The 22,160-nt window shown below is 50.9% G+C and overlaps 1 protein-coding gene across 3 annotated transcripts in view; it reads right to left on the bottom strand.

Moving 5' to 3' along the window:
• CCNJL (cyclin J like) overlaps positions 1-22,160 on the bottom strand; it is a 56,664-nt gene that overhangs the window by 5,863 nt on the left and 28,641 nt on the right. The window lies entirely within an intron of this gene.

The raw sequence follows: 22,160 nt of genomic DNA, 5'->3' as shown, positions 1-22,160 counted from the left end.
CCTGGGAAATAAGGGAGCCCTCTCTCCAACCCCGTCTGGCCCTCACTAGTTCAATCTCAGGACCGGTCACGGGTCAGACAGCCTGAGTCAGAATGACCTTACAAATCTGACCCTGTCCCCCCACCATGTAGAAAAGCTCAACAATGGCTCCCCATTCCCTCAGCATTGGGTTTAAGCCCTGTCAACAGGTTTTTAGCTTGGATTCCCTCAGAAACAGCTTGCTTGGAAGGTGAGCCTAGGAAAGACTGGTAGGTGGGGAACGTGGGAGAAGACAAGAGAGGGAGGAAAAGCAAAAAGGGAACATTATCTTGAAGTTATTCATACCCCCACCTTCACTGCAGCATTGACTACAATAGCCATGACAGGGAAATGACCCAAGTGTCCAGTGACAGATGAGCAGATAAAGAAAATGTGGTCTTTATATACAATAGAATAATATTCAGCTGTAAGAAGAAGGAAATCCTGCCAGTTAAAAGAACACGGATAAACCCTGAGGATATTATGCTAAGTGAAAGAAACCAGGAAGAGAAAGACAAATACTGTATGATCTCACTTATATGTGGAATCTCAAACAGCTAGACCATAAACACAAAGAAGAGACTGGTGATTACCAAAGGTGGGGGAAACTTGTGAAGGTGGTCAAAAGGCAAAAACTTCCAGGGGCGCCTGGGTGGCTCAGTCAGGTAAGCCTCTGCCTTCAGTTCAGATCATGATCTCAGGGTCCTGGGATTGAGCCCCGCATTGGGCTCCCTGCTCGGTGGGAAGCCTGCTTCTCCCTCCTCTCCCTCTGCTGCTCCCCTGGCTTGTGCTCTCTCACGCATGTTCTCTCAAATAAGTAAAACCTTTTTTAAAAAAATTCTCACTGCTAGAAAAAAAACGGTGAGGCGACAGATGTTAACGAAACTTACTGTGGGGCTCACTGCACAATATGTACATAGATCAACTGGTTTTCACACACGTGAAACTAATACAATGATGTGCTCGCTTCAGCAACCCATATACTAAACTAACACAACGTTCAATGTCAATTACATCTTAGTGAAACTCAGTGTGGGTGTGACATTACGGACTTCCGTCTTCCTCCTTTGGAGTGCCAGGTGAGGAAGCAGGTCTAGCCTGCTGGAGGCAGAGAGGCCACAAGGAGAACAGAGGTACCCAGGCAACAGCCAGTACCACCTCTCAGACACATGAATGAGACCTTCCAGCCGCGTCCCTCCGGGGCTGGATGAATGAGCGCAGATGAAACCGGCAGAGGAAATGCCATGCAACCCACATCACTGTTGTTTAGATCGCCGAGTGTGGGCACGATCTGTTTGGCAGGAACAGATAACTGCAATATATTCCTATCAATGGCAGAGGTAAAAAGATGCGAAACCCCACAAACAGGCATGTCACACAGCTCAGAAGGTACTGAAGGAACCGAAGGAACCATGAATAAATACCGGAAGGTCCTGGAATAAACAGCATGAAACAGAGCTGCATGGGGCCAGATACAAACACACATTAAACACGAGCCTCAGTGATCCCACTCCAGGGTCAAGGGAACCGAGGTATTTACACAGCAATCCTGGCACTCAGCAGGGGCGGGGAGCTCCAGGGGCGGCCTCCAGGGTGGGAGGCTCTGCAGGTGGGGTCGCCACGGGCCTCCCAGCCTTAACCCACCCGGCCCTGCGAAAACCACGCACACCTGGCTGTGGCTCTGTCCCTGCCCTTCTCTGAAGGGCCCGTGTCCCCCTCTCCCACCCCACCCCAGTCGCCCACCAGCCTTCATCTACACAGCCCCTGCCTGGGGCACTCTTCCCCTTCCCCTCTTTGCTCTGCCAACCTCTCCCTGTCCTTCACCCACATCCCTGCCCCTTGGAAGCCTTCCCCAACCACAGTCCCCGTCCCACCTGACCCCCACAACACACAGTGAGTCCTGAGTGTGGCCTCGGTGTGGTCGCCTCTGGCCTCAGAGCCCAAGCTTGCTGGGGACAAACTACCACTGAGTGTCAGGAGAGACAGGGCGGCCTGCTGAGCTCAGAAAGCACGCGTCTGTCTGCGCCGATCAAAAGCACGACAAACCATCTACACACCTGTGCACCACAGGGAGCGCCTCGTGACCCAGCTCCCATCAGACTTCCACCCTTCTCAGGAGAGAGAAAGAGTAACCACTTCAGGCTGTCTTACAGCAGATATAATGCATATCTCAGGCAGGCCTCAAAAAATTCTCAGGGGAGAAATGAAACACGGCCTCTGGGAAGCCAGCATCTCTGTCTTCTCGGCGAGCCGTAAGGAGGCCACTACGCGGGCAAAGATGGTGTGACACGAAGCCTGGTTTCTGCCGGGCAGGAGCCGAGCCGGCAGAAATGTACAGAAGAACAAGCAGTGGAGACTGACGGCTGAGCGGCCCCTCCGCAGCTGACCGCAAGCCCAGACCTTCTCCTTCCGGAGCCCGACCTCAGGACCCAAGCCTGGCGGGGCGCCACCTTCAGAGCACACACCTTCCCGTGTCCTGCACGCATGGGCAACTCAAGGAGGAACACCAAGGTCAACGCTGCCCAAGGGGGAAGAGCCTCTTGTACGGCTGGAAATCCTGGGGTGGGGCCTGGCTGATGAGGCCTTGCCAGCCCCCTACACCCTCCCTAAGCAGGGGACCCTTCCTCCAGCTGGGCGTACTCACCCCTCACTCACCCTACCATGCGTCCTCTGGTACCCAGTTCTGAGGCCACCGGATGTAATCAAGGCACTTCTCATGCTCAGACTGCTTAATATCAACCATTAATATTAATGACTAGCACCTGACCAATATGTCATTAATAGGTCGAAGCCCGTGAGGACAAGAACCACGTGTGACCCATCTGCAGCCACACCCCCAGGTCCCAGCACACTGCCTGGTATGTAGTAACTGCCCCATGAACATTCGTTGAAAGGATGAATGGTATTCTCTGAACAGCTGAATTTTAGGCCATCATAATTGTCCTCTGATTCTCTCAAATTACCTGCATCCCCTAATTTTTTTCTCCAATGAGCCTATCTTTGTGCAATTTAAAAAGAAAGAAAAACTATTTTTGCAAAATTGTGATGTTTTCCCTGAACCTTGTGCTGAACTACGCCAACACTGTTCACAGACACTCAGTGGATACAAGGGCTCATTTCTTCCCCAGAGCAGAGGGTGGCACGGTGAAGGTCACAGCCCCAGCAAAAGCGTGTATCATCCTGGGGGTGGCGCTAAGACCCTTGCCCAGCAATCTGCTCTGACTGGCAGCCGTGCTCAATGAGATTAGTTTGTTTCCTCCCTGCCCTCAGAGCTTTTCAAACCTTTCAGAGCTCTGCCTTTTCCCTAGTCACCAGGCCCTAAAGGATTACCCTCCCGTGGAAGGGGCCATGGATTACTAAGGCATCTGAATTCACCTGCTCCCCAGGCTGGAGAAGCTGCTGCAGGCCAGGGCCAGGCAGAGTGGGGTCTGAATCCTCAGTGAGTTTGCTCCAGATCTGACATTTATTTCATATTTAGGAAGACGCCCCCAGGGAGATAAAATGGTCATGCAGGATGGAAAATGCTTCAGGAGTGCCCAGCACACAGAAAAGGGACAGAGTCCTCATGCAGGGCCAGGCCCTGGATCCTCCCTCCCAAGCAGGTTCTGCTCTCATCCCGAGGCTCAGAGCAAAAGCTCAGAGAACATCGCTGCACATCGAGCAGGGACATTGTAGCCCCTGCTCTTCGCGGCTGGCCGGCAGACCCCAGCTGAGCAGCTACTCGCCAGCACGAGACAGTTTGTGGCCAGAAAAGATTTTGAGTTTCCTGGTGCTGCACGTGCCTGGCGGACACTTCCTCCCCTCCTCCCACGACGAGAGCACGCCAGCCCTTTGTCTCGGGTGCCCCGGCCACCGAGCACGGCCACTCAGCTGCTTGCTCCTTATCGACAAAATGCATTGACACCAGATGCCTGGAAGTCTTCAGGCAGGTCCCCCCGGGGACGCGTGGGGGACAGACGTCTGAGTCTTTCCAAGTCAGACTAGAGCCACACACTCACAGACTATGACTCCTTCAATGTGTGTTGTATTTGGAAAACGTTCAAATCCACAGGAAAGATGAAATGATGTTAACAATGAACACAAATGACCCGTCAGCCAGATTTACCAAGTGCTGACTCTGAGTCACATTTGGGGTGTGTGTGTGTGTGTTTGTGTGTATACACACACTGGTTTTACAGGAGGGACCCTTTCTAGTCAAGCTGCAGACGTGACATGCCACCCCTGGACAGGATCCATCCCTGATGTCATTTTCCTACATAATCATAACACTATTACCAACACTACACACATCAGCATTAACGCAGTAACATTTTCTTTCCTTTCTTTTTTTTTTCTTTTTGAAGTAGGCCCCACACCCAATAGGGAGCCGAAACACACCATCCTCAACCGAGAGCTGCAGGCTCACTGGCTGAGCCAGCAGGCGCCTCTGCAACACCATTTTCTCATATTTGATCCACATCAGACTTTCCCCCGATAGTCCCCAAAATGTCTTTTGTGACTTTTGTTTTTCCGGATCCAGATTTGACAAGGCTCACACATGGTGTCTGTTACATCTCTTTGTTCCACCCTGTTTTTCATGACACTGACTCTGGATGAATCTGCACCCGTTTTCTTCTCAAATGTCCACGTTCTGGGGGCGCCTGCCTGGCTCAGTGGTGGAGCGTGCACGTCTTGACCCTGAGTTCAAGCTCCGTGTTGGGCCTAGAGCTCACTTAAAAAAAAAAAATTACACCCCATATTCTGGTTTTCTCCTCAGGATCCAACAGGCTGGGTAAGGAAACTATAGAGGCCCTGTTTGTCCCTTCTTACCGGATCCCATCAGGAGTTACATAATGTCAGTTTGTCCCAGCCATAGTGATGCCACATTACACCACTTGGTTAAGGTGGTGGGGACACCAGATCTCTCCATTTTCAAGGTACCCTTTTCCTGTGAAATCAGTAAGTCATCTGTGAGGTGGCCCCATCAGACTCCATGAATATCCTGTCTTCCAACAACCTAACTCAATGCTTTGGTATCCACAAATGAGTCTTTCCTGAACAAATAATTACATTGGGGTTGAAAAAACATTTTTTAAAAAAAGATTTTATTTATTTGACAGAGAGTGAGTGAGAGAGGAAATACAAGCAGGGGAAGCGGGAGAGGCACACCTCCACCGAGAAGGAAGCCTGGGATCATGACCTGAGCAGAAGGCAGACGCTTAACGACTGAGCCACCCCAGCACCCCCGAAAAAGAATTTTTAACAATTCTATCACTCTGTCTACATTTTACTTTCTTTCTTTTTTGAAAAAAGATTTTATTTATCGGACAGAGAGGGAAAACAAGCAGGGGGAGTGCAAGAGGTAGCCTGACGCAGGCCGAGCTCAATCCCAGGGCTCTGGGATCATGACCCAAGCTGAAGGCAGACACCTGATGACTGAGCCACCCAGACGCCCCATCTACATTTTTCTTTTTGGATGGTCACACCGTCCCAAATTTGAGCAGGGGGAACCTTATCAACATACTTTTAAAGACTTCTTTTTTTAAATCCTAAAATTCCCCAAGCGCTCACCCTGGGTCTGGAGCTCAGGCAGAGAAGCACGTGAGCCCTCAGTGCAGCAGAACCTGCAAAGAATGCTGCTGAGAGCCCCTGCACACCTGGCTGAGGGTTCTCCGGGGGCTGGTGTACAATCTGGAGGGCCCCAGCCATTCCAGGCAGGTCACACAATTACCGCGCTGACCACAGTGAGTCCAGCCAAGTGGCCTAATCAACCACAGAGGCAAGACAGCTGTCAGTTCAGCAAGCCTCCGAAGGGACTCACAGGCCAGCTCCCCCCCTCCCCTTTTTAAAAGATTTTATTTCTTTGTCAGAGAGAGAGAGAGAGAACAAGAAGGCAGAGGCAGAGAGAGAAGCAGGCTGCCTGCTGAGCAAGGAGCCCGACAAGGGACTTGATCCCAGGACTCTGGGATCACGACCTGAGCTGAAGGCAGGGGCTTAACCGAATGAGCCACCCAGGCGACCCATCCTTTTCTTTTTTTAATAGGATTTTTGCTTGTTGTGGTAAAATGCACATAACATAAAATTTACCATTTTAACCATACAGTTCAGCAGCCTTCTGTACATTCACACTGTTGTGCAACCAATCACCAGAACGCCTTTCATCTTGCAAAACTGAAACTATATCCCCATGCAACAGTAACTCACTGTCCCTGCTCCCCCCTCCCCTGGTAACCACCATTCTATTTTCTGTCTCTACCAACTGACTCCTCCAAAGCCTGGCTTTTCTTCTTCCACCCAAGGTCCTAGCAAACAAGCCTCAAGCAGGGCAAACAGGATTCCTGACTTTTCTGAATGAGGGCCAAGAGAAACAGTATTTTTAATTGCTGAAAGAATGTTTTATTTTGGAAAATTTTAAATATACCAAAAAGAGAGAAATGTTATAATGAACCCCCAAGAAGATGTTACCCACCTCCAACAATCATCAACATTTCGACGGCCTTTAGAAAAATTCCAACATGAAACAGTGCATGTGCAGAGTAGAATTCTGTAAAACGTTAGTGGGGTGCTGTCTGTGATGTCCAGGTAAACAGCTGCTCATCCATAACTACGCAGGTGGCTTGACACACTGCTCCCCCGAACCCCCCACCCCCGCTCCAGTCAGTCCTTCAGGTACAGCAAGATGCCTCTACAGGGGTGTTAAGCCTGTACAGAGCTTATGCCTCTACAGAGGGTTAAGCCTCTGCCTTTGGCTCGGGTCATGATCCTGGGATCAAGCCCTGCATTGGGCTCCAGCCCTGCACTGGGCTCCCTGTTCAGCGGGAAGCCTTCTTTCCCCTCCCCCTCTGCCTGCCTCTCTGCCTACTTGTGATCTCTCTCTCTGTATCAAATAAATTAAAAAAAAAAAAAAAAAAAAAAAGATGCCTGTCTACAGATTCATTTAGGAGCTAGATCTAGGTTCCAGTCTGAGGCCACAGTTTCCTGGCCAAGGAAAACCAGGTTTTAAACAGCTGGCCCCCCTTCCTTCCTAAAGAAATGCAGTGCTTTTCTTTTCTCTTCTTTTTAAGATTTTATTTATTCATTTGACGGAGAGAGTGCAGACAAGTAGGGGGAGGGCAGAGTTTGGAGAAGCAGGATCCCTGCCGGGCAGGGAGCCCCACATGGGGCAGGATCCCAGAATCCTGGGATCACCACCTGAGCCAAAGGCAGACGCTCAACAACCAACTGAGCCACCCAGGTGCCCCTAAAAATTTTTTTTTAAGTAGGCTTCACACCCGGCATGGTGCCCAAAGCAGGGCTTGAACTCACGACCCTGAGATCAAGACCTGAGCTGAGATCAAGATTCAGACACGTAAGGGACTGAAACACCCAGACACCCTAAAATGCATGCTTTTAAAAACAGGCAAAGATGGGGCGCCTGGGTGGCTCAGTGGGTTGAGCCTCTGCCTTCGGCTCAGGTCATGATCTCGGGGTCCTGGGATCAAGTCCCGCATCAGGATCTCTGCTCGGCAGGGAGCCTGCTTCCCCCCTTCCCTCTGCCTGCTGTTCTGCCTACTTGTGTTCTCTCTCTCTCTGTCAAATAAATAAAAATCTTTAATAAAAAACAAAACAAAGAACAGGCAAAGCTACTGCTCCCCAAGAAGGTCCACTCTCCTATTTTAAAGCCCACCCCCCCCCTTGTCATCTGAGAATGAGAACAAAATCAGGTTAGGAAATGAAACCCCCATGGCTACCCCACCCCACCTCAGAAGCCCTCTGCTCTGTCCTACTCCATAAGGTGCTAACCTTAAGGGATAAAGAGTCACTCCAGGGCTTCCCAGTCTCACCTGGCCCTCTGGGTGGGCCCCCCAGCTTCGGAGGTGACTGGGAAGGGCTGGGCAGTAGAGGTAGCAGAAGCCCAAGGGGAAGCTCTGGTGGGGAGCTTTCCCCGGTACCCAGGGGTGGAAGCACAGGCCCACGAGTTCCCAGGCAGGGCCAGGCTGAATGCAGACCTTTCAGCTGTTCATTTTTTCTTCCACAGATTCTTCCTTCCTGCGAGGGCAGAGAAGTGGCCACCAGAAGGGGCAAATATTTAATGTGAGCTGGGAATGTTTAATGAGAGCAGAGAATTCTGTGACCGGAGAGAGCCCAGGTTCTGGGGAAGGCCCTGAATGGAAACAGGTTGGGAATGCCCTCCCAAAAAGTTTCATAAGTTCAGGCTCAGGTGCCTGAACCTGAGTTTTCCATCCTTGCCCCCATAATACAGATACAACTGGTGGGATCACCAGGAAACCCAGACCTCCAACAGTGGTAGTAGGGAGGCTCCGGACAGCACAGGTACAGTGACTGGCTCCAGGCCTCGGGCACAGACAGCACCCCATAAACGGCAGCAACCACCGCTCTGTAAGTTACAGAACATGGTATTCATCCTTTGCACTCAGGTCCTGAAAGGTACAGATGAAACAAACTTGGGTAGCCAGCGCTACAAGACATTTTTTTCTTTTCTTTTTTTTTAAGATTTTATTTATTTATTTGACAGAGGTGACAAGTAGGCAGAGAGGCAGGCGGAGAGAGAGAGGAGGAAGCAGGCTCCCTGCTGAGCAGAGAGCCTGATGTGGGGCTTGATCCCAGGACCCTGAGATCATGACCTGAGCCGAAGGCAGAGGCTTTAACTCACTGAGCCACCCAGGTGCCCCTAAAGATTTATTTATTTATTTGACAGAGACAGCGAAAGAGGGAACACAAGCAGGGGTGTGGCAGAGGGAAAAGCAGGCTCCCCACTGAGCAGGGAGCCCAACGTAGGGCTCAATCCCAGGACCCTGGGATCATGACCTGAGCCAAAGGCAGACGCCTTACGATTGAGCCACGCAGGCGCCCCAAGACATATTCTTACAGGCTCTGAGAAAGGGGAAAAATAAACTCAATAAAAGGTCCCCTCCAACACTCCCTCCCCACCCCCCCCACCCCCCGCCGATACCACTGGCCCGGCTGTGCTGGACGCTAGATTGGCTCCAGCCTTCTTCCCCTGGACTGTGACCTTGAACTCCACTCTGGGGCTAGAAGTTCCAAGGTTCACAGAGAGGGTGGCAAAGTGGGAGTCTGGGGCCCACAGCCTTTCCCAGATGAGTCCTCCCTACAGGGGCAGGAATTCCCAGCCACCGAGCTGGTCAGTAAGAGGCAGAATGTGCAAGCACCAGGATGCAAGCTCCGGGAGAACAGGGACTGCCGTGCTTGGTTCTCTGCTGTAAGCCTGGTTCCACCACGTCAAGAAACAGAGGCAGCTCCCGGGGAGGGCCAGTCTCCCAGTCACTGCACTCTCAGTGCATTCCAGTAGTAAGCCTGGGGGCTGGGAGTGTCTTCCACTTGGAATCAGGAACTCTGAAGGACTGAGTGCATGGCTCCCCTCACCCAGCTGGTCAGGGACAGAGGAAAACTGGAAATCTGGTTATCTGATCCAGGAGGGCAGGGCTCCTGAGCTTCCGGTAAGAACATCACAGAGCCCCTTCACCCAGCACAGAATCTGGTATAAACTTAATACAGATTTATTTATTTATTTATTTATTTAAAAAAAGATTTATTTATTGACAGAGAGAGACAGTGAGAAAGGGAACACAAGCAGGGGGAGCGGGAGAGGGAGAAGCAGGCTTCCCGCCAAGCAGAGAGCCAGATGTGGGGTTTGATCACAAGACCCTGGGATCATGACCTGAGCCGAAGGCAGACGCTTAATGACTGAGTCATCTGGGCGCCCCCAGATTTATTTCCTTAAATAATGAATAAATGGCTCCACAGTCTAGAACATCTCACAGTCACGGGGTCCCCGCTATCCCGGGAGGTCTCCACGCTGTCTGGGTGCGTGGTAGATGCGGGTAGGAGGCCAGCTGTGCCCTCTCCCCAGCTAAAGGCCCCGTTCTGCACACACACTCTCGTCTTCATCCCCCCTCTGCTTTAGTTAGCACTTCCATCCCAGAGCCTTTCCATGGTAGATATGTAAGCTCCACAGGACCCACCCCTCTTCCAATGACAGGACTGATGCAGAAGAGCGCATCTCTACCGGGACACTTTCTGTAATAAGGGGCCATACCCCGACCCACCCACCCAAACCAGCTTTTCCACTAAAAAAATTCCTTGGCTTTCTGTAGTTACTGGAGGCCAGAAGGAGGCTTCATACTTGTCTCCCTCGGGGACACTGTTCATACGTCCAGCAGGCACAGTCTTTCTCAGGAGCCACAGGAGACTGACTTTGAGCAAAGTGACTGACGGAGAAGCCAGGAAACTGCTCTGAGGACAGATCCCTCTCAAAGTCTGTTTTAATTGGCGGAGCAGCACAGAGGGCACAAGGCTGACTCTGATGGTGACTCCCCGGGGTTCTACAGAGGCCCAGCCACTTGCAAAGTCTCAACATCTTGGCCCCCGCGACGGGCATAACTGACATGGAGCTGTGGCAAAGGCGGTGTGAGAGCTCAGCGTCTGGAATGGTGCCGGCGCCCCACCAACACTGGACCTTGCTCTGTCCGTGCACTTGTCGGTTTGGGGCTAACTGTGCAATTGCAGTCACAGGGACAATGACAGGTTAGTTTCTGGACAGGGTCTGATACAGGGGAGAGAGAAAGCCAGGGACGGGGCACAGAAACCCTCCAGCTAAAGGCAGTGCGCTGCACTGTTCTGGGAGGGGGGGCAGCTGTGAAGACCAGAGCACTGGGGGGCAGCAGAGAGTGCCCCCTCCTTCTCTCCTGCCCTTGACCTGCTGCACAGATCTGGAGGTTAGGAAATGTCCTGGAGAAAAACCCTCTGATCTCTGGGGCCAGCTGGGGAGACCTGGCATGAAGGTGCACCTGGGACCTGGCCTGGGTGAGTTTCATCCTTCCTCAGGATACAAAGAAAGATCCTTACAGTGGCTGGCAGCCCCAGGGAGACAGCGTGAGCAGCAGCAATGTCTACAGTCCCTGTCCCTGAAGAGGACTCATTCTACACGGATATGTCCCAGGCAGCGAGCCTCAGAGACAGTGGAGCACACAACAGATCAGGTCCCGTCCACAAGCTGCTTTACAGTGTGTCCGTCCCTCCTCCCAGCACCTGTCTCCCTCTTCCCTTAGAGCAGGCTGCATCTCCCATCTGCACAGAGCAGGGCTCAAATACTGGCAGAATGAATGAATGAGCGAATGAAGGAAGGAATGACAGCATATTTCTGACCGGCTGAGTCAATTCCCGAGTCCTACTTTGGAACCCGAGACAAGAGGGGAGGTTGTGGGTGGTTGTTCTCTTCAGGAGGAAATCGTAAAAAGGGCCTCCCAGGTCAGAGGTGGCATGTGGCCAGCTGGGTCACACACCGGCTTCCTGTAAGGCTGCGAGGGCTTCCCTGTCTCAGAACGGAGCCACTGGTACAATGATGTCACACAGTGGCTCTGGCAAATCCCGGGCTCCTTTGCGCTCTGGTTCACGAATTATTTCCCTGACTGCTTAAGAGCAGGGGTGGCAGGGTGAGGCCCCTTGTGATGGGCACCGCTGGCGTCTGGGCCCACGGCTGAGCAAGAGTTTCCTGCACAGGGACCGCGTTCTCTTCTCTCCAGTAACAGAGGTCGCTGCTCTGCGGAACGCTCCCCGCCAGCTCGCAGCGGGCCGCTTGGGACCAGGCCTGATGGGGCTGTGGCTGCAGGGAGAGCAGGGTGCGAGTCCTCCTGGCCTGCAGGGCTAGAGGTGTGGACATCAGGGGTCCCAGCACCTCCGCTGAAGCAGGGGAAAGGAGGAGGAGAGGCCACGTTGGCCACGTCTCTCCAGGTTAGAAGGGGCGCGGCTTCCAGCCTCGAGACCTGGTTCTGAAGACCAAGGAGTTTGCCCAGGTCAGCCAACACGTGGCTCTGCAGGCTCCACAGAGAGAGCCAGAGTCTCCTAGCAAACCTCGCCACCTGCTGGCCCGTCTTCCGGGGGCGGCCACGGAAGGGAACCAACCAGCTGTAGGACAAAGGCTGCTGTTGTGTGTGGTGGCTGAGAGCAAGGACTCGGGGAGATGCCCATACCCTCGGGCAAGTCACCTAACCATCAACGGTCTATTTTACAAGATTGTTCTGAGGCTCAAATGAGTAAACCCGTGCAAAGAACTCAAAACCCTGCCTGGCATATCATATCATATCATACCATATCAACAACATATTAGCCCTTCCCTGATCACTGGGGCCAGGATCTGCCCTCCACCCCCAAATTTTGGTTACAGAAAAAAATAATGTAGTGAATTTGCAAGTAATTTATTTTATTATTATTTTTAATTAAGTAGGTTCCACACCCAACATGGGGCTCAGACTCACGACTCAGATCAACAGTTGCATGCTCTACCGACTTAGTCAGCCTCTTATTTTAATCTTGATCGTTTTCACTGTTTTCTAATTTTCTCCAAAGAACAAATATCACTCTCTCACTGGAAAACAAAACAAAACAAAACAGTTTAAAATTCTCAGAGGATGCCACTGATGGGACCACAGAAGCCAGAACCAGCAGAATAACTGCCAAAGAGGGTTCCAGAACATGGTTCTGCCTTAGTCCAAGACTATCTCAGTGTGAATCTGCTTTACAAATGCCCACAGTTTCCTAGAAGAGTTCCAGGAACCCCAACATGTCAGTGACAAAGACACTTTTCCTGTCTAGATACTGACATGCCTGTAATTAAACAGACTCAGGAGGGAGAGGCAACAGATACTCCTTTAAGACAATCTTGAAAATCCAGACAAACACATCTAACATAAAAATCACCTTGGGACACCTGGGGGGCTCCGTCAGTTAAGCGTCTGCCTTCGACTCAGGTCATGATCCCAGTCCTGGGATCAACCCCCACATGGCTCCCTGCTCAGCCGGAAGCCTGCTTCTCTCTCTGCCTGCCCTTCCTGCCTGCCGCTCCCCCGCTTGTGTTCTCTGACAAATAAACAAATAAAATCCTTTAAAAAAAAAAAAAATCTCTGGGGCGCTTGGGTGGCTCAGTGGGTTAATAAGCCTCTGCCATTGGCTCAGGTCATGATTCCAGGGTCCTGGGATCAAGCCCTGCATTGGGCTCTCTGCTCAGCAGGAAGCCTGCTTCCTCCTCTCTCTCTGTCTGCCTCTCTGCCTACTTGTGATCTCTGTCAAATAAATAAATAAAATCTTTAAAAAAAAAAAATCATCTCGGGGCGCCTGGTTGGCTCAGGGGATTAAAGCCACTGCCTTCGGCTCAGGTCATGATCTCAGGATCCTGGGATCGAGCCCCGCATCGCCTGCTTCCTCCTCTCTCTCTGCCTGCCTCTTTGCCTACTTGTGATCTCTCTGTCTGTCAAATAAATAAATAAAATCTTAAAAAAAAAAAATTTAAAAAAAATCATCTCTAATCTCCCCACCCAAGGGTATAATGGGCTGGGTCTGAAAGTTTTAAAACAAATGGATGTTGCCCTGCTGGTAGGACTCTGAGTCACGCTGACAATGGGGGGGGTGCCAGCAAAGCGCAGGCTGGGGGGACCAGCGGAGCAAAACGCTCTGGAAAACTCAGCTGGGAGCTGAGCGTCTTTCTTTTCATTTACTTTAACCTTGAACCCTCTCTGGAGTGCAGACTTGTGTCTTACCATACCTTGTCACCTGTTACATCCAGGATTGCGTTTACACATTCTCCCGTTAATGCTGGAGTGAAGAGGCGGAGCTATGGAGTTCTTACTCACTGGGCCCCTCCCCACTGGGAGAGTCACCGCTAGCAGCCAAGCTGCAGCTAAGTGTGGAAGATCAGACACGACACCTGACATCAATCTTGGTCCTTTTCCCTCTAAGATGTAGGCCAGGATATTCTCCTGAAAGTAAAGACACTTAGATCTTCTTAGAAGGGCCACTGGTTTGGGCTGGGAAGGTGCCCAGAGCTGTGCTGGTAATCCCTGGCTTGAAGGCTGCTTCTTTGGGAGATGCCTTCAGATCCTAAGCAACATGAGGACGGGGACTTGATCTGCTTTGTGCCCCACGGTTTCCCAGGCTCAGGGCATAGTAGGCACCATATGTGTGGAATGAGTTATCTTCAGTGACAAGGGTTGTAGATATTTCGTTTGCCACCGCCTCCCCAGATATACAACTTCTGGTATACAGCAGAGTCAAATAAATGTTTTTTGAGTGACTTGCCCATGTGGGGGGGGGGGGGTCAAGGGCTCCCAACACTCCCATTTCAACTAATCCATGCATCTTAAGATTCCTCCCTTATTCTCCCCAAACACACACACACAAAACCCCCCCAAACCCCACTTGGATCCCAGAACCCCAGGCCCTGGACCAACAGGCCTGAGCACTAAACCTGCTATAAAGCAAACTACATTTCTAAGTTTCCGGCCCAGTCAGCTTTCTGACCGACACATCACCCAAAATCCTTTCCCTGAAAATAGCTCTAAGCAAGCCCGCCAGCCTGCAGAGATGGGAACAGGAACTGGAAAGTCACCATGTCCTCACTCACTTCTCTGCAACATCAGAGCCCTGGGCCCGGATGTACTTGGTGTGGCCCTCATGAGACAGGCCACTTTCTCCAGTGCGCCCCATGCTGTGTGGCTGCCAGCGAAATGCCACCGATGAGGAGATGCACATCGATGTTGCTGCAGCTTTCTGGAGAAATAATCGATGGCTGTCACATGAAATGCACATGTGGCATGTCAAAGCCGTCCCAATTCCTGAAATGTAAGGCCATGGCAGGGAGGAAATGCTAGTACTCCTCCTAGCCACCTTTCTTTTCAAAGGTTTTTTTTTTTTTTTTTTTTAATTTTTTGATTTATTTCGTATTTTTAAAAAGATTTTATTTGCGAGAGAGCTAATAAGCAGAGGGAGCGGCAGAGGGAGAAGCAGGCTCTTTGCTGAGCGGCGAGCCTGACGTGGGACTCGATCTCAGGACCCCAAGATCATGACCTGAGCTGAAGGCAGACGCTTAACCAACTGAACCACCGAGGCGCCCCTGCTACTAACCACCCTTACACGAATTACCTCCTGCAAGGGGGGCAGCCATATTTCTTTCCTTCCAAAGGTTTAATCCTGTAAATAAATCTCAAGTTTTGTCTAAAGTACACCTAAAAAAAAGGACACCTGGGAAAATGGCCCCCTTTGCATCTGTTGGCTACAATCAGTGCCCTAGAGGCATCTCAAGCATTCCCAGTTTGGGGGAGAGCTGTGTGCTTAACCTCCTCAGGCCTTCCTTCACTCCTGTCTACCAGGAGGGATTAACACTGCTTTCAAGTTTCCAGATCTCCAACAGAGACCCCATCCCACCCCACCTTGCCCTGCTGTCAAAGAAGCTGCTTCTAAGAAGCAGCAGTTGCTAAGTAATCAAAGCAGGGGGAGGGAGGGAAGGGATGCAGGGGTGATTGAGGGGGAGTGAAGGTGTTTGACTGGGAGAGATAAGGGCCTCTCCTAGAATTTCCTGAGGTGCAGAGCATAAGCCCTACACAGGCAATGGCTTCTACCCGTACCTTCGCTAAGAGATGAGGCTATTGATTTCTGGCTTAAGGAGTCTTAAAATCCATTGGGTCTGGGGAGCTCATGTCTCATCTGGGCATGCTGGACAGGACAGGCAGACAGGTGGGACATGAATGCACCCCTTGCTGGGAGCACAGAAGAAAAGCCACAAGACCTGTGGGGGGCCAGCAAAGAGGAGGGACACTGCTCCTCTTTTGGTGGTTTATTTAGGTGAAGAAGCGTGGTTCCAAAGGTTCCCACAAGTTAAGCTCAATTTAAGAAAAAAGGGATCTCATCATCTGTTAGTTAAAGCCGCTGCAAAGCAATTTAGGACTACCCATCAAAATCTTAAACACACAGTGCACACACCTCTGACCAAAGCAACGGCACGGCGCGGGGGGCACTTTTCTCACAGACACACTTATACCGGCAGAGTTCCAGGGAAAAGGAGAGCTGCTGTCATCCCGTTTGTTTATAGTAGCGAAAAAAATGGACGGCAATCGAAACGTCCACCAACAGGAGTCATCCCACAGACGGCAGTGTTTATGACACGGACAACTCCGCGATCGATCAAGAGTAAGGTAAACCCTGCAGACCGACAGGAAAGACGCTCCCTGATGGACTACAAAGAACGCGTTTTTGACCTTGCGTAAGGACACGGCTCATTCCGGTTATTCACAGAAGCGGTGTTCTATCAAGGCCCTGGGGACACTGTACTAGCAAACACAGAACCACGTTCGTAGGGCATGTACAGCCTTAGGCTCCTCTGAGCCTCTGTCATGTTTTCATCAATCGATCAATGTAGAGCCTATGTATTTCTGGTCAATATACTGCTGATTCATTATCACCGAACCCACGGCCGGCAGCATGAGAACTTGCGCCCACACAAACCTTATCCAGCACATTGTTTTCTTTGTATGGCACATCACAGCCTTGTGCTCAGGAATGCTAGACAGCATGATGCTTGGGGCCTATTTATTTATTTATAAAAAGATCCACTTATTTATTTTACAGGGGGGAGGTGGAGAGGGAGAGCACGGGAGCACGTGTGCTGGGGGGAGGGCAGACGAAGAGAGGAGAGAAGACTCCGCTGAGCATGGAGCTGAGGCGGGGCTCGATCCCACAACCCCGAGATCAGGACCTGAGCTGAAATGAGCTGAAATCGGACCCTCAGATGACTGAGCCAGCCAGGAGCTCCTTGAGGGTTGCATTATTTTTTAAGTTTTTAAAGATTTATTCATTTATTTGACAGCCAGCACATAAGCAGTTATAACAGCAGGCAAAGGAAGAGGGAGAATTAGGTTCCCCACTGAGCAGGGATCCCGCAAGCAGGACCCGATCCCAGGATGCTGGGTTAATGAACGGAGCCGAAGGCAGATGCTTAAGTAACTGAGCCACCTAGGCATCCCTTGAGGGCCAGTTTCAAACAGTAAAACCACCAACAAGCACAAAAACGAGGAAATGTGGCACTAACCAGAGAAAAGGACCCTCGTTTATAGGTACGAGAGCTGAAAACAAGAAGCCAGAGCCTTGCGTTGTTCGACCTCAGCTGGGAATGTGCAGAGGGTGTATGGGGTGACTGCCCGTGTCCCCGCCCGTGTCCGCGAGTGACTGACCAAGTTCTGTGAATACAGATTTTTTTTTTTAAAGATTTTATTTATTTATTTGACAGACAGAGATCACAAGTAGGCAGAGAGGCAGGCAGAGAGAGAGGGGAAGCAGGCTCCCCGCTGAGCAGAGAGTCGGATGTGGGGCTCGATCCCAGGACCCTGGGATCATGACCTGAGCTGAAGGCAGAGGCTTAACCCACTGAGCCACCCAGGTGCCCCTGAATACAGATTTTTGAGGTTACAAATAAATTTTAGTGAATAGGAAAATTTGCAAGTACAGAATCTTTGAATCATGAGAACCATGTGCCTGTGCATGCACAGAATTTTTCTAAAAAATACACCAGCTCAGTTTTGGAAAAAGAGAGAAGAAACTACCACCAGAAGCTATCTTTGGCAAATGGGATGGACAACAGGTTTTTCACTTTATTCTTTGGATCTCACTGCCCCAGTGAGTATACCATTTCTAGTTTTAAAAATCTACAGGAGAGGGGCACCTGGGTGGCTCAGAAGGTTAAGCATCCGACTCTTGGTTTCAGTTTGGGTCATGATCTCAGGGTCATGCGATGCAGCCCCATCTTGAGTTCTGAGCTCAGCATGTGAAGTCTGCTGGAGATTGTCTCTCCCTCTCCCTCTGCTCGTGTGTGTACATGTTCTCTCTCAAATAAATAACATTAAAAAAATAAAAATAAATAAAAATGTACAGTAGGAAAATAAGCCTTTCTCTGGGTACATGCAGCACAGCATGGTGGATTCACTCTGGGCTAAAGGACCCTGCCCCACGGGGGACCAATGTCTTACAGAAAGGCCACGTGAGCACCCTCTTTGCTTGATGCCTCCCTTTCCTGGGGAGGAGGAGAAGAGCTGAGATGAAGGGTAGCAGAGGATTTGGGTTAACCTACAAAAACCTGGAAGTCAGAACTTTACCCCAAGAAACAGATTTGTCACCTTTAGCTTTTCCTAGAAGTAGTCGCAAGGGGCAGGATGGGGCTCACGGTCCAGAAGAGAAAGTATGATGGAACTGGGGTTACAGAGAGAGAGAGAGAAAAGCCAAACAAGGGATGAAGGGGGAATCTTCTAACTTTTGTTTACTGGGCAGTTCCTATGGGTGAAATCTAGGATTCATTTTTCCTCCTGGAATAAAAATAGGTTTATTTTCCCAATTATGAAAAAAGACAAGTCTGGGTCTGGAAGTATACACAGCAAACTGTGGCAACAGGACAGCAGTTTGGGGGAAACATTTTTTTTATACAAGGGCTACTTATTTGGATTTTTTATAAAAATGTATCTCATACTTTTTAAAATCATCATAATAATGTTTTATATTTAAGGCCATACTGTCCTAGCAAAAAGGCCACCCTGGTCATGCCTCTGGCCCTTCTCATTTTCTTTCCCACCCTCTCCCCTTTCTTAAATTTTTTCAGGGAGAAAGAGAGCACACATGCGAGGGGAAAGGGAGCAGAGGGAGAGAGAATCTTAAAGCAGGTTCCATGCTCGGTGTAGGGCTCCATGCCCGTGGCAGGGCTCCATCCCACGACCCTGAGATCATGACCTGAGCAGAAATCAAGAGTCAGCCACTTAACCCACTGAGCCACCCAGGCGCCCCTCCCATCCTCTTTCCTGCCTCAGGCTGGCTCCATGCCCAGGGCCAAGGACTCAACACCCAGTTATCTCTGAGCCAGGCAAAATCAAAACCCTTGAGTTTCCTTAAAAAGTTCAACAATGGGGGCGCCTAGGTGGCTCAGTGGATTAAAGCCTCTGCCTTCAGCTCAGGTCATGATCCCAGGGTCCTGGGATCGAGCCCCACATCGGGCTCTCTGCTCATCGGGGAGCCTGCTTCCTTCTCTCTCTCTCTGCCTGCTTCTCTGCCTACTTGTGATCTCTGTCAAATAAATAAAATCTTAAAAAAAAAAAATTTCAATATTGAAGAGCCAATTCTAATCAGCAATTCCACTCTTGGGTTTACACCTAAAAGAACTGAGAACAGGTGTTCAAACAAAGCGGGTAGTCAATGTCCACAGCAGCACTGGTCACAGCAGCCAAAAGGCGGAAACAACGTAAATGTCCATCAACAGATGAAAGGATAAGTGGTGCTACGTCCTACAACAGAATGTTACTCGGCCGCAACAAGGAATGAAACACTGATGTGTGCTACAACTTGGATGAAACCTGAAAAGTGAAAAAAAGGGAAAGAAGCCAGACAGAAGAGCTCACAGACTGTGTGACTCTTTCAGAGGAAGTATCCAGAAGAGGCAAATCCAGAGAGACGGAAAACAGATGAGTGGTTGCCGGGGCTGGGAGTGGGAAGAAGTGGGAAGTGGCCACTTGGTGGATCCAAGGGTGCCTTTCGGGGTGATGAAAATGTTCTGGAACTAAAGAGAGGGGACAGACAGTTGCACAACAGTGTGAATGTATTAAACAGCATGAAGCGGTATGCTTTACACTGGTTAAGATGGTAAATTTCACGCTGTGTTATGAATTTTACCACAATTAAGAATAAACAAAACTCTGAGCTGCGTGACTCTCAGCAAGTTACTCAGCCTCTCTGAGCCTCTGGAATGGGCAGATGAAGGCACAACCACGTAAGCTGGTTGGGAAGATCGTTCAGTGCTTGGCCCAGGGCTGGGCGCACAGAAAGGGACTGGTAAACAACAAAGCTTGTCGCCCCTGGGATGACGGTGAAGGCATCCTGTCAAAGCCAACTCACCTGGAAGTTGTGGGGTCTCCAGGCTGTCAAATTATCCTTTTAATTAAGCAACTACAGCAACACCAACAAAAAGACAGAGGGGGTGGGAAGCTGTGTCAGATGGAGAGAGTGTCTCTACCGGATTTACACTTATAGCCAGACTATAATTAGAGTGGGGTGCTCTCCTGTGTAGGAAATGCAGTTAACTCGGGCACAGGAAGACCAAGGGGAGGCTATGCTACTTGTCCACCATGAAACAACCTATAGGCTCTTGCTTTTTCCACCTCCTTCCACTGGCCTGTAGACACGGACCCCTTGACCGACCCGACTGATGAGGGCAGAGGGGCTGTATGTAGGTGAGAAGGTTCCATCTGTGCCAAGGCCCTTATCTGGAAGCAGCTCTAAAACCCGAAGAACTGAAAGGCGGGGACAGGAACCGTAGCTCTTCTTCTTGAGAATAATTTGGTACTGAATTAGCAGAACTCAAAGCTTCCTGAGGCAAGGTGACCCCCCCTTGTGGCTGACAGTCAGCCTGGGCAGAGGGGAGGGAGCAATGAATAGGATTTCAGGCTGTCATGGAAACTTTTCTTTCCTGAGGCCTCTGAGCATATGGCAGGTGTCCTATAAAATCCGTTCTTGCTGCCCCAGGCTGGCTGCTGCCCTCAGACATGGGGGGGCGGCTGGTGTCTGCCTCTCCGTCTGAAAGGCCCCCTTCCCTCCACCATGGCGGCAGCAGCACAAAGGAGTCTCCAGTGTGTGCCTCACGTCCCAGCTCCCCAGACAGATGCTGGAGGACAGCCTGCACGGCCCGTGGAAATCTAAGTCCCCTGCCCCCATGGGGCCTTGATGCAGCCCACAGATCACAGACAGCAGCAGGCCAAAGGCCATGGCGCAGACTCCTCCCGGGCTGCCTGAAACGCGATGCCTGTTCTGCCTTAGGCTGAGGCTGGTGGGGATGCCTTGTAAGCCCGGGATGGAAGAGAGCAGAGCAGCATGTTGATCTGGGACTTGGAAGGGGGAGGCAGGCTGGATTCCCACCCCGCAAGGCTGCCCTCTCTGCAGAACACAGCCAATGCAGTTGGCCCAAGGGAAAGCAAATCACAAACAGGGATGGCTGTAAACTGCAAACCACGAAAGGGACTGTGACAAGAAAGGGCAAGTGGATGGTGCCGGGGTGGGAAACAAGAGTGTTTAAAAATCGAAAGCCATGCTTCCAGAACTGGGTGATCACACCCGGAGGGGTTCACAGCAGTGTGCCAAGAGCAGACAAAGCCACAGGAGAAAACAGGTACCATCTTCCTGCGGCACCCGTGGGACTCAAGGCTTGGGGAGTGGCCGATATAATAAAACAGGACGATTACATATCATGGAGGGGAATGTCAAATCTGACTGATTTCTATGGAGAAAACACTAGATATCAAGGAAGAGTCATGACCACAGATTGCCACCTTGGAGAAGCGCGGGACCCAGCACAAAAGGAACCCCTAGCTCCATTCACTCCTTTACTCCACCAACACTTTTTTTTGGAGATCTCGTGATGTACTCGGCTCCCCACCTTCCCTGAAGCTGTTTCTCAGGGGAGGTGGGTGTTAATGAAATGTACTTGATGCAGGGAAATGTGTGTCAGGGCTATCTCACGAGGGCAGTGGGGGGAGGTTTCTCAGGGATGCAGGGCTCAATGACATTTAACGAGGACCACACAGGCGGGCCGGGTTTGTGGTGGTAGGGAAGCTCTCCAGGCAGAAGAGACAGCACGTGCTGTGCAAAGTTCTACGACAGCAGGGGGCTTGGCCGGAGATGCACGAGGTCAGACAGACAGGACCTGGACAGCTGATCCCTCTCCTGAGACTGCTGGTAAACCAGGGCAGGACGGCAGGACAAAACCGTGTTTTAAGTGCATGATCCAAGCAGCACAGCCACGTGGTCATCTCCACCAAGGCAGACAGAGGTCAAAACCACATCGCGTGTTTTGTGAGGCCTTGCTCGAAGATGCAAATCCTAGGCGGCCAGTGCCCAGGCCTGGTGACTGCACAGTGGGTCCCGCTGGGCCCCGGTCAAGCAGTCACATTTCTAAGAAGAGCGGTTCCTCGGGGTTTCCCTTCCAGCATATTCAGAGCCCCTATGCCAGGAAGCAGGGGACACAGACTTCAGAGAACAGGTCTGGCACCCTGCCGTTCTCGGCTCAAATCTTGGCTGCTATCTACTAAGCTAGATGACCCAAGGCAAGCTTCTTAATCTCCCTGTGCCTCGGTAATATGGGAGCGGGGGGACTACAAGTATCTGTCTTCCAAGGTCACTGTGCGGATTCATTACGATCTGCTACGAAAATCCTCGTGGCTTAGTCCACGACATTACTGATGCTGAAGGAAATGTTGATTATTCTGACTACAGATCGCACTCAGCAAAGGACAGACACAGAAGACATGCAAAGACCTCAGAGACGTCAAATGACTCGGGAGCACCCGGGC

This window comes from Meles meles, chromosome 3 (assembly GCF_922984935.1).
Source record: "Meles meles chromosome 3, mMelMel3.1 paternal haplotype, whole genome shotgun sequence".
Taxonomy (NCBI): Eukaryota; Metazoa; Chordata; class Mammalia; order Carnivora; family Mustelidae; genus Meles; species Meles meles.
Note: the sequence above shows the minus strand (reverse complement) of the source record. Positions and strands in the feature narration are given on the sequence as shown.